This window comes from Cottoperca gobio, chromosome 1 (genome assembly GCF_900634415.1).
Source record: "Cottoperca gobio chromosome 1, fCotGob3.1, whole genome shotgun sequence".
Classification (NCBI taxonomy): domain Eukaryota; kingdom Metazoa; phylum Chordata; class Actinopteri; order Perciformes; family Bovichtidae; genus Cottoperca; species Cottoperca gobio.
The window spans coordinates 23414056-23424899 of record NC_041355.1 but is presented as its reverse complement, the minus strand read 5'-3'; positions in this window follow the sequence as shown (position 1 = coordinate 23424899).

The following is a 10844-nucleotide window of genomic DNA, read 5'->3' as shown; positions in this document are numbered from 1 at the left end:
CCAATGCTCTCTGTCAAAAACAAAACAAAACAGAAAGTACTGAGGGAATGACTATACTGTGGGGAATATGTAAGACTAAATCTGTAAAAAAGTAGACTTTCCTTATATCGGAACTGGAAAGTTACTATACCCTAAGGCAGTATATGCACACACACTCCTTTCATAAGTCATAATTTCATCGTGTGCATCATATTTCTTTCCTTTGTTACCATGCCCCCTGTAGAAAAGGCTCTTTAGAATCCAACATGCCTTTGATTTAAAAGAGTTCACCTGCAGCTGTATAGAAAGGGCGTAGCTCTGTGCTCACTTGATGAATGTGAATTTTCTATGAACAAAAAGGACCTTGAGTATAAAGATCACCACAGAACCTCAGCTGAAACACGTATGAGGTTTCTGTCATAGCTGGAGCAAATGGCATTAAAACTTTGAGGCATACACTGACATGAGCATTTGTTTGATCATGATATCCACTGTCTAAAAAAATGACATTCAGAAAAAAACAATACCACAAAAGTTGAATCATTTTTTTTAACACTGCTACAGAGCTTTATATTTTAGAGAACACAAATAAAGTTGGGTAATGGTATAAAATGGTAATGGTATAAAATAATGGTATAAAATAATTGATAAAATTATATAAATCATGTGATTATAAAACATTTTTTTTGTTATCCTAACTTTTGTTTGTAGAAAAATGAGAGACTCCCAGTGAGGCTGGTGTAGTCTATGAGTTGCTCCCCGGGTTGGGTCTGTGGGTGGTTGAGTGTGCGCTGCTGTATGCTACAGTGTCATTTATCATTCCAGGAGAACATTATCATATGCCCTAGCTAAACTAACATTACATTGCTCTATTTTAATGTCCCTGTGTCTGAACTTGCGGTGTCTTTGTCGTTACTTAACGTCAACGTGGCTAACGTTCGTCTGTATAAATGGCAGCAAGTCGACACCCCGACCAAACTGAAAAAAACAGAAGCGTTAGTTGTGGGCTCGAATGTACTCCCTCATTGTTGGATAATGTCACAACTCTTGGTCTGAGTTAGCCGAGATATTTAGCTAGCTAGTTGTGTATGATGCCCATTTCATTCAATATTAAACAATTATATGGAATAATGAATATATTTAAATAGACCGATTTTTCAAGTTATTTTCATGGACTTTTATTACATAATTCAAATGTACTGGACGTTATTTCAGTGGACATATGGAGTTTATATATGCCCATTTGTACTTATTTCAGTTACCTTTATTCATACTAACTATGATATTTTATTTATTTCAGGACTTTTTTTTTCATAATGCCACTTTTCGGTTATTTCAGGGACTTTCTGTTTTCCGAATTCCATATTCCATTTCCAGCTCGTTTTATTTTCCATTTCATATGTGCAAATAATGGGTTAGGGTTATCTCGCAGATGAAAGCATGCTGTGACTGGTTGCTACGTTCCATCAGGTGTCAACAACAGTCCGTATCAGCTCCATGACATAGCTATGTTGCGAACTAGCAGGTGTCTGCGAGGTTGTTAGAGCGTATCAGAACACCATCCAACATCAGAGAACTAGTGGCGAAGAGGCCATGCATTGCCTTACTCGCCTGGGCTTAAAAGTCACACTTGAACACCAACTGCATGTACGTCTGCACCTGCATGATGCCATGATGCATATGAAAACCAAGCAGCGTTTGCTCGATCCATTTCGGCCATGTCCGTTGTGAAAACGTACGTGTATTCGAATCAGATTAGATTAAATGTATAATTGAAAGACCCCGTGTGTGTGTGCCATCTTAACATTTTGCTTTGTTTCCTCTCTTGTCGTGCACCCTTATTCGCTGAAGCTAAACAGCCAATTCGGAGTGACATCTCTCATGCTCTTTTCGCAGGATTCAACATGCGAAATCGTCCGAACTACAGTCAAAGGTGGCCAGAAAGCAGATCTGGTCGGTAACTTAGGTGGGATAGTCCGCTGCCAGAGGCCCTGCTTTAGACTGAGCTGAATGAGTTTCGGTGGAATCTATCTGCAATGAAAGGTCTGATTTTGCTGGATCAGACCAGTGGCAACCGATGACAAGCATCAGAGACCCATCAATTTTCATTTGTTTTTCCATACCCAGTTAAAAAAGTTCTCAATAACTTTAAACCAACCATCCATCACGGGTATAAAAGTATTTTTATCTTCAACTGATCTCTTTAAAGATATCTCCACACCTCACACGCAGGGTCTTGAGTGTGACGGGCGCCTGCTACTGGCAATCCCCTCAGGGGAGACATTCTCTCTTGGTAATAGTATCTTTGGACTAACCGGAACCCATTGTAGCTGCCGTGGCCTTAGTCGCTCTATTTCCCAGCCTGTCTATTCATTCGCAGCCGGTAAGGCAACATAGCTATGGCTTGATCCAATGCGCCTCTTCGATTGGTGTTTCGTCTGTGAGAAGACTAATATGGAACAAGCATTACCAATCATCCAACGATCTGAATCTTGACGTTATTAACGCCGTTACTACTACTTTGCATATAAAAAATAAATTAAAAAGCGGTATGGACATAATGTGACATTTATAAATAAAAGTCACTGAATATTTTCAAATAAAATTTCAGCAATCATTCAATCATGATTTATTTAATAGCCATGCTTTTCATAGGCATATTTAATAAATTGATTTTTTAATATTGATAAATGTATTCCATAGCTCGTAGGTGTTGTCCCACCCACCAGACTCACACGACCAGGTTTCTCTTCTTACTCTTATTACTGTTCTCTCCTGAAGTGACCTGTGTTTTGCAGACATGCTGCCAATAACCCTGAAGCTAAACTGCAAAATAAGCGTTTTAAAAAGCTACTTAGCGAAATGCCAGGTATTAGCACGCTTCCATTTATTTCCGACGAAGTACATTGAGAAGTTGATAAGCATGTGTCTAGTTTATACTCGCAGGGGATTTTTATGTCTGTTAACTAACTGTATTTTTTTGTTGTGCTCTAAAAACGCCGATTGAAATGCAGCTTTTCCATCCTTACATGTGTTCTAAGAGACAAAGTACCTACATTGTATTTATTCTGAGCGAAGTTCATTGATTAACTTAGTTAGGAAACTGCAAAATTGTGTCTCTAGAAATCAGAGTTGTGACGGGACTGTGTTGTCTACTTCCCAGAACCCCAGTCATGGAGTTCAACAATTGGGGTGACCTTGTGGATATTTTGCTTGTGTCTCTTTGGAGAAAGTTGGACTGAAAAACAAATTCACCTACACTGTACATCAGCTTGTTGAAAATGCGGTGTCAGGTGAGTAATCAATCATGGCATTTTATTTTTGTAGCTTTTTTTTGATAGTCTAGTTTATCCAAAACTGTTAAGCTGAGATGCACACACTAAATGGTTGTTTAACTATTACTGTTCATTGCCCAATCTTTGTGATTGTGCGGGGCACTATGTACCATGCTTGAGAATTAGTGCGGTTGGCATTCTCCATTAATCCTGTCCTCTAACTCAGATCAGACATTAATTTTTAGTCACAACACAGGAGGTTATCCTGAGTGAACTAATGGTTAGTGTACGATATCAGCAGGAGAATGCCGTTAAGTATTTTCACAATCGGATAGTATATCAATTATTTTATTTTCCAATAAATTACAATGGATACATTGTTTTTGCCATCAAAAACAAAATTCCTTTTTTCTCCCTTCTTTCTTTCTTTCTCGCTTGTTTTGCAAACTACTACATTTCCATAGCTGCTTAGCCATGCGTGAGGAGATGGGTGTCAAAAGGTTGTCGCAATGCATCCTGGTCCTGTAGAACCCTTTCATGGTAAAGGCAATGTAATCCTCTCATAACAGCAGCCTCCTGTTAATGACATACTTCATTACATTATACAGTCCCCCACCCTAGGCGTTTTTTAATGGGAAAATTTTGAATTTAAAGCTCAAACATGTTTGAGTGAGTTTCACAAGCTCTGTAAAAAAAAAAAAAAATACTAATCTAAGGTCGTCTATCACTGTAATCTCTTTGCCCTCATCCTGAAGTGATTCTCAGGATGATACGGTGGTAGCCCACGGTCGAGCATGTCTTGAGACTACAAAACGGACCATAACTATGAAACCTATACTACCATATACTTTTTAGCCAGTTTATGACATCAGGGTTTTTTGAAGTGTGCGAGTGTAAGAATAAAAAGGCAAAACTGTTTCTCAGGTTTACATTTTTACAATTTTTCTAGCTAGACTTTGACCCACTATACTTAAAGCCAACTTAAGACCCTACAATACAAACTTGCTCGTTGTGATATTTTATTAGTTCTGCTTACAGTTTTGGTTAAACAGGACTATTGAGACAATTGTCAAATTGGGCAGGCACATTTTTAACTAAAGTATCACATGTCCAGAGGCCACTGTATAGTATTCTTTTATATTGATTTTTTTTTCAATTTTGACAGTAATCTGAATGTTGTCAAGGACCTAATCTTAACACTGCAGTTACGAGGTACGCAAAGTTATGAGTGTGTTCTCAGCTACATGTAGGCCACGAATGACTTGCGTAACCTGACTATTAACAAGGCAGCTCACTGGTAAGTAAATATATTACCTTGTGGTCTCCATAACGGTTGGGCAGCAAAAATGGGGGGGTGGGATAAACGGGGCCCAGGTTGGGTGTATGAAGTGTTGCAGGTGGGTAGGCCTTTCACTGGGGTACTGTCATTTTTGTTTAAACGTTTAGTGTGAATGTGGGAAGAGTAATTTCCTTTTGGTAGTGTCTTAGCATGTTCTCTGAAGCTGAATGCTTCCTTACTTTGTCCTCAAATTAACGCTTATTACTACTAAGTTCACTTTGTTCGTCAAACATGGGTTGGTAATGATATGATAAGTTGATCTGTTTAGGGACCTGAGCTCGGCCCATCTATGAAAGGGGAAGTGAGTTTGATCTTTTTGCGTAATGCTACACCATATTGTTGTGAGGATGGATGCCCCATACGACATACCAAACATGTCTGTGGATTTTAGTGTTATAACCCAAAAAATGCCACCACCTTGAAACCACAATCACTAGAATCAAGCTTTTATTCAAATAGACTGTAATGTTAGGAAAGTCAAGTCCATTGGTGTGTAAAGAAGCACATTATTTGTGGTCGAAACAGCTCAGGAATGCAGCTCTTGAGCAAGAGAAGCCTACACCTTAACAATATGTTCACCTTCCACTTTTGTTGTTATAATGCTGACAACTCAATAAAGCATCTGTGTTTGACATGTGGCTTCTTTTCTAACTTAATTAACCAGAAAAAGACCTGAGATGGTTAATTCTTATTAAATTATTAATTAATTAAATTAACTACATTCTGAAGGTTCCACAGGGCAGTATTCCTGTGAATTCACTTCAACCATTCTGCTTTGAAATGAAATTCACATTTAAAACTTACTGTTTATTTACAGGTCTCCTGCCACAACACCCCTTTTCACACAACTCCTTCAAACGTCCTGCAGTACATCCAACAAGGTTTCCTCCCAGTTGGAGTCTGAACCAAGTAACATTTGACTAGCCGCTAAAGGTGAATTCTAACCCTTAACAAAAAGGCTTCAGTATAGGGTTGTGCGAGCGCTTTAAATGTGCAGTGAGAGGAGAACAACATCTCTGTTTTCCACCTCTGCTTCTCCTGTAGTGCCCGCTCTCTTTCATATGGTTGACATTGCAGTGAAACTCGGCAGCGCTCCAGAGAGACAGACAGATGAACTGAAGGATGAAGTGTTTCTTTATGTGTTGAAACATTTCTGCTCCTTCTTAAGCTAAATAAAGTCTTTAAAAAGCCTCTTTGATCAGCTGGAACATGCAGCGTCACAAAGCTGAAAGCTGATTTTCTGAGAAACCAATGAAAAGTTGACTTTTTTAGCGACAAAGCTACAAACATGATGATGATTTTTTAGAATATGATGTATTGCTGTAGATTAAACTGCCCAGCAGTATATAAAGGAGTTAACATATATAGAAGTAAAATGCAACACGCACATCAATGCAGCAGTAATATTAATCCAGAAACATCATATTTAATAGTAAAACACTGTACTATGATTACTTTCACTTTTCATACTTTAAGTACATTCTGCTGATAATACTTTTACTTAAGCTTTTGAATGCAGCACTTGCACTAGTAGTGGAGTATTTTCACAGTGAGGTATTAGTACTTTTACTCAAGTAGAGGATCGGAATACTTCTTCCACTGCTGCTCTGTTTGTTTCTTATTCTGGGGCTCATATTGCGGCGACGAGGAGGTGTTGGGGTCGCTCTTATTTGCCTTCAGTATTTGTTTACTAGTGCAAAAACAGAGGAGTTGTGGGAGAATAGAGACGGAGGCATTGAGTCAGCTCCTTCCCTGTCCCCTCTGCTGTCCCTGCTGAGCTGCTGCTGCACAGCTCCTCTCCCTGTGTGAACTCTGCAGTCCCATCTCAGACTCTTTTACTGCAGGGGACCCATGCATTGTAATCCCCAAGTGCATGTTGGGTAATACACGGAGGCTTTAGCACCTCGTTACGTAAGGCCTTATGTCTGACAGAGAGCCAGATCGAGGGAGATGGGAGAAAGAGGGGGGGAGTGAGAAAGAAGCAAAAAAATAATAAAGTCTGAGAAGCCGAGAGAGTTATTTGTTTTTTTTAAACTAGCACACACAGCACTTGTGGAAATGTGTGCGCTACGGTGGAAATAGAGGTAATAGAGGGAATTTGGATGTAAGAGAGATGTCAGACAAGGGACTGGCTTGCTTGCCTCTGTCGCTGCATATTTTAAAGAGAGAATTGGTGTTCTTGAGGTTTGCTTTGCATGACTTAAACATGAGCAGTGTGCACTTTCCTCCGAATGAGTAATTTGTGATAGTCCTCCATTATCCGCTCTGCTCTTCCTTTCTTCCTGGCTGCATTTTCTGATGGTTAATATAAACAGCTTACATTTTGCTGCTCGGCCGGCCACTGTGAGCAATTTCTAGCCCACATTGTCAATTGCTGTTCTAATGGTTTGAAAATCAACGACTGCAGAGCGGTCTGAGATATATTCAGAGAGTAGACGTAACTTCCAGTTTAATGTTTTATATGTCTGCTTTCACAATGTTGTGCCTTTTTTTATATTTAATAAACCCTACAGCAACATTGTTTATTTGTGAAACTCTGCAGATGAACAATAAAATGATACTTCCAAAAATGATTCTGATCTGTTTTCTCTCGTACAGATGTCAAGGCGGGGACATGACATGGGCCCAGTTTCCTCAGGAAGGCCTTAATCCTCAGTGACTCCACCTGACCGTGGACTGTCCTCCTTCCTTTGGAAACCTGCAGGATTCTCTTGGCCCCTCTGTCGCAGAGCATCGTCCCCTTGCCAGTGTCCTTGGCTTCTCTTCTCCACAATCAGATAGGACTGGCTAGGTGTAAAGTAAAGAAACAAAGTCTAACCATAAGACTGCCTAGTTTTCTTATATTGAAGAAGGGAGATTAAACACAGGGTGCACAGGAAGGGAACACACACCAGCAGCTCTATACTGTGTGGTGTTGTAGCTTTCTGTGCTCTCTTACTGTCTTTTTCCTACGGCCTATCTTTCCATGTTTCTACCTCCATCTGGCTCTGTGTGTCTTTCTCTCTCAGATTCTCTCTACCTGTCTCCCTCTCAGCCCGCTGTCTCCACTTAATCTCTTCTTAGAGACATGGCACTGACCTTGAAGCATTACTCCGCTAAAAGTCCTTGGCTTATAGTACAGGCACGAGAACATGAGAACAACAGTAACAGCCTTGGACACCTCATCGTTGGTATACACGTGTAAAGTCTACCATAAAGATGAATATATCTGTATGAATAGATGTTTTAAGGTCCAACTGAAATTTCCACAGCACACAAGATCTGCTCTGTAAATGACATGTCCTGTGCTCTCTTTTGAGAAAATAAAATAAAATCGGCAAAAGGGAGACATTTATATTTTATAGCTGGACAGCAACTCCCTGTCTGCCGCTCACTCGTCTCTACTTCAGTGTTTCTCTCCCTGTATCGCTAACTCGTCTTTCCGTCTGTCTCTCGCCTCTCGCCTCTCGCCTCTCATCTGTCTGTGTTCACTTCAGAGTCGCAATGTTTGCCGGTTGGAATGCACAGATTTGATTAACTCGCATGTAATTGGTCTGTGAGTTTCCTGAACCGCTAAACCAGTGCCGTAAAAACGTACGGCGATTCTCTAGTTCACTCCTCTCCTTTCCTCCCTCTGTTTGTGTGTGTAGGTGTGTGCGGAGCGAATGTGAATGCACATAACTAAAAAAAATACAATAAAATGCGCCGTTAAAATAGAAGTACCGGTCTGGGTCCGGATGGGTCTGGGTCCAGACTCGGACCGCGGTCCGCCTTTTAGTGACCCCTGGGCTAGAGGAACATTTCTGATATAACTCAAAGACATGTTTTTTTTCATTTTTATTGTGAAGAAGAATATTGGCAATAGATTTACAAATCCCTTCAACATGATCTTTATTACCTGCAAAAAGTGATGACTAATTGTGATTACAGTTGGACCTTAAAATAAAAGATTGTATTAGACTGTTCGTCATTGTGTTGCCCCACCAGGCCCAGGATAGTGCCATACTGCTCGCTTCTGCTGTTTTTATGTCTAGCATGGAGATGCTTCGGCTTAGTTAGGACGACTCCGTTTGTCTCAATTACACATGTTTTGTCTCTGTGGAGAAGGGACAGCTGTGCTTTACCATCAGTAAACATTGGCATCACAAATACATCTGCTATTTATTCATGTTATTGATGATTACAATATTACAATGTCCTCCTGCTGTCACTTGACAGATCTGAATGTACATTTTGTTTCCATTTTATAAAGATGTCAATAGAACAAGTGATCCATGCTGTATTTGTGTGTTTTTCCACTGCTTTATTCTGCTGGTTTTGTGTGATGCAGAGGCAGGGATGTTTGTCCTTATTTCTCTTTTCAGCATCACCACCTGGACCGTCTATACCGTCCCAACTTTAGCTCTTTGGCTTTTGTTTTTAGTTCAGCAAGCTATTCCTGGCCAACCACACCATACTTCCCCTCCCACCCCCTTTCTCTCTCCCTCCACTGGTGCTGAGCTGAGGTTTCTCCATGCTGTGGTGGAGCTGCCGTAGCACGGACTTGGGAGCTTTCGGAGAGGGAAGACATGACCCAAATATGTCTGCTAGCTAGCCTTAGTAGTGCTTCAAATTGGGCTAGAACTGCAGCTCCCCTCTGCAATGACTGCATTGTGGTCCCAATGGCAGACAGGCTTTACAATAATAGAGGAGGAAGTAGAGACCGTGGGGCCTGAGATTATTGATGCACTGTCCCAAACATCTGAGAGGGCTGCAATTGATTACAGCTGTAACAGGGTGAGAACAGGGAGTGTTGAGTAGGGCAGATGGTGGAGGTCTGTCCATCTATGGAATCACCTGCGTATTACAAACCAGCATGGCTGTTTGTGTTGCTGTGTGTGGACATCCTGAGCTGCGGGGCAGGGCAGTGGGTGCGGTGTCAGTCAGACATGGGGCAAGTGGGTTAAATTCCAGGCATTCTCTTACATCTGAAGCAACACTCTTTCTGGTTTGTCTTCTCCACAACATATCTTCCATCTTGTGCATGTGTGAGAGTCCTTTGCCAAGCCCACTGGCTATGGAAAAACAATTTAACTGGATTTAATTTGTTGCCCCCCTCCTCCTTCCTCTTCCCTCCTTCCCCTTGTGTTTTCCTTTCTTCTTTTGTGTGCCTCGGAGAGGTTGGGAATTCATCTTGTTTGGTAACTCCATGCCCAGTCCAAGCTTTCTTTGCAAGTTAGACAGGGCCAGGTTTCATGGCCGCTTAAGATCTCCAGTCATGTGTGGATCGTCATTAGAGTTTGCTTGCCATAAGTGATGGTGAAATACATAGTGTTTTTTATCTTATTTGGAAATAATTGCATTTGGCCACATGAACATGAATTATTTTTCTTCAAATTACGTTGGGCAACTGTCACATCTCCTGCCTTCCTCACTTTAAAAAAAAAAAAAAAGAAGCTCCATCCTCCTAAGGGTTAAAACAGCACAATGAAACCAGTTGCCTAGAGCCCTGACCACTTTTTCCATTCTTGCTGGAAAGTTTCCAGTGCTATTTATATGAAACCTCAGGCCCGACAATCAAGAAACCCATTTGGCCAGGAGAAAGTATTATCCATTATCCTAAAGTTCTGTTTCACTCACATCAGAAATGGCAGACACACCGTGAAATCTACGGTCTATCTCTGTTTAGTCGACACAGATATGCAGTGAGTGAGTAGACAACATGTGCGAGTGAAATAAATCCACATGACCTAACTACTGTTGTGTAGCCAAAGAAAATACTACACCTAATCTGTGCTGGGCTTGATGAATGATTTGCTGCAGTGTGAGTTCCAACTCTTTCTTTGGACCAAGTGTCTGAGGAGAAACAGAAATGTTTGTTTATTCATGTTGACTTTTGGCAGAGAAATTGACATATTTTAGAATGATGACATTATTATTGCTATCATTTGTAGAAGTTGGCCTGGAAGACACGACTGTAGTGTTAGGTGTGTATGTTTGAATGCTATGAGTCCAAATCAACTAGTAAGGTTATTAGCAGCCAATGCAGCGTCACAAACACATTTTAAATGTATATTATTATATTTTAGCAATGCAGAACGTCATTTCCTTCAAGTACAGGCTGCTGCACTCAACAAAAGACATTCCCAGAAGAGGGCAGTGACAGGCACTCATCTTCTCAACTTTAACAAAACAACAAACTATTTCTCATTTTCATCTCCCCTTACTTTTATTTCATTTGATTCTAACACACTGTGTTTAATTGAGCTATTATATTAAAAACACGGTTTTGT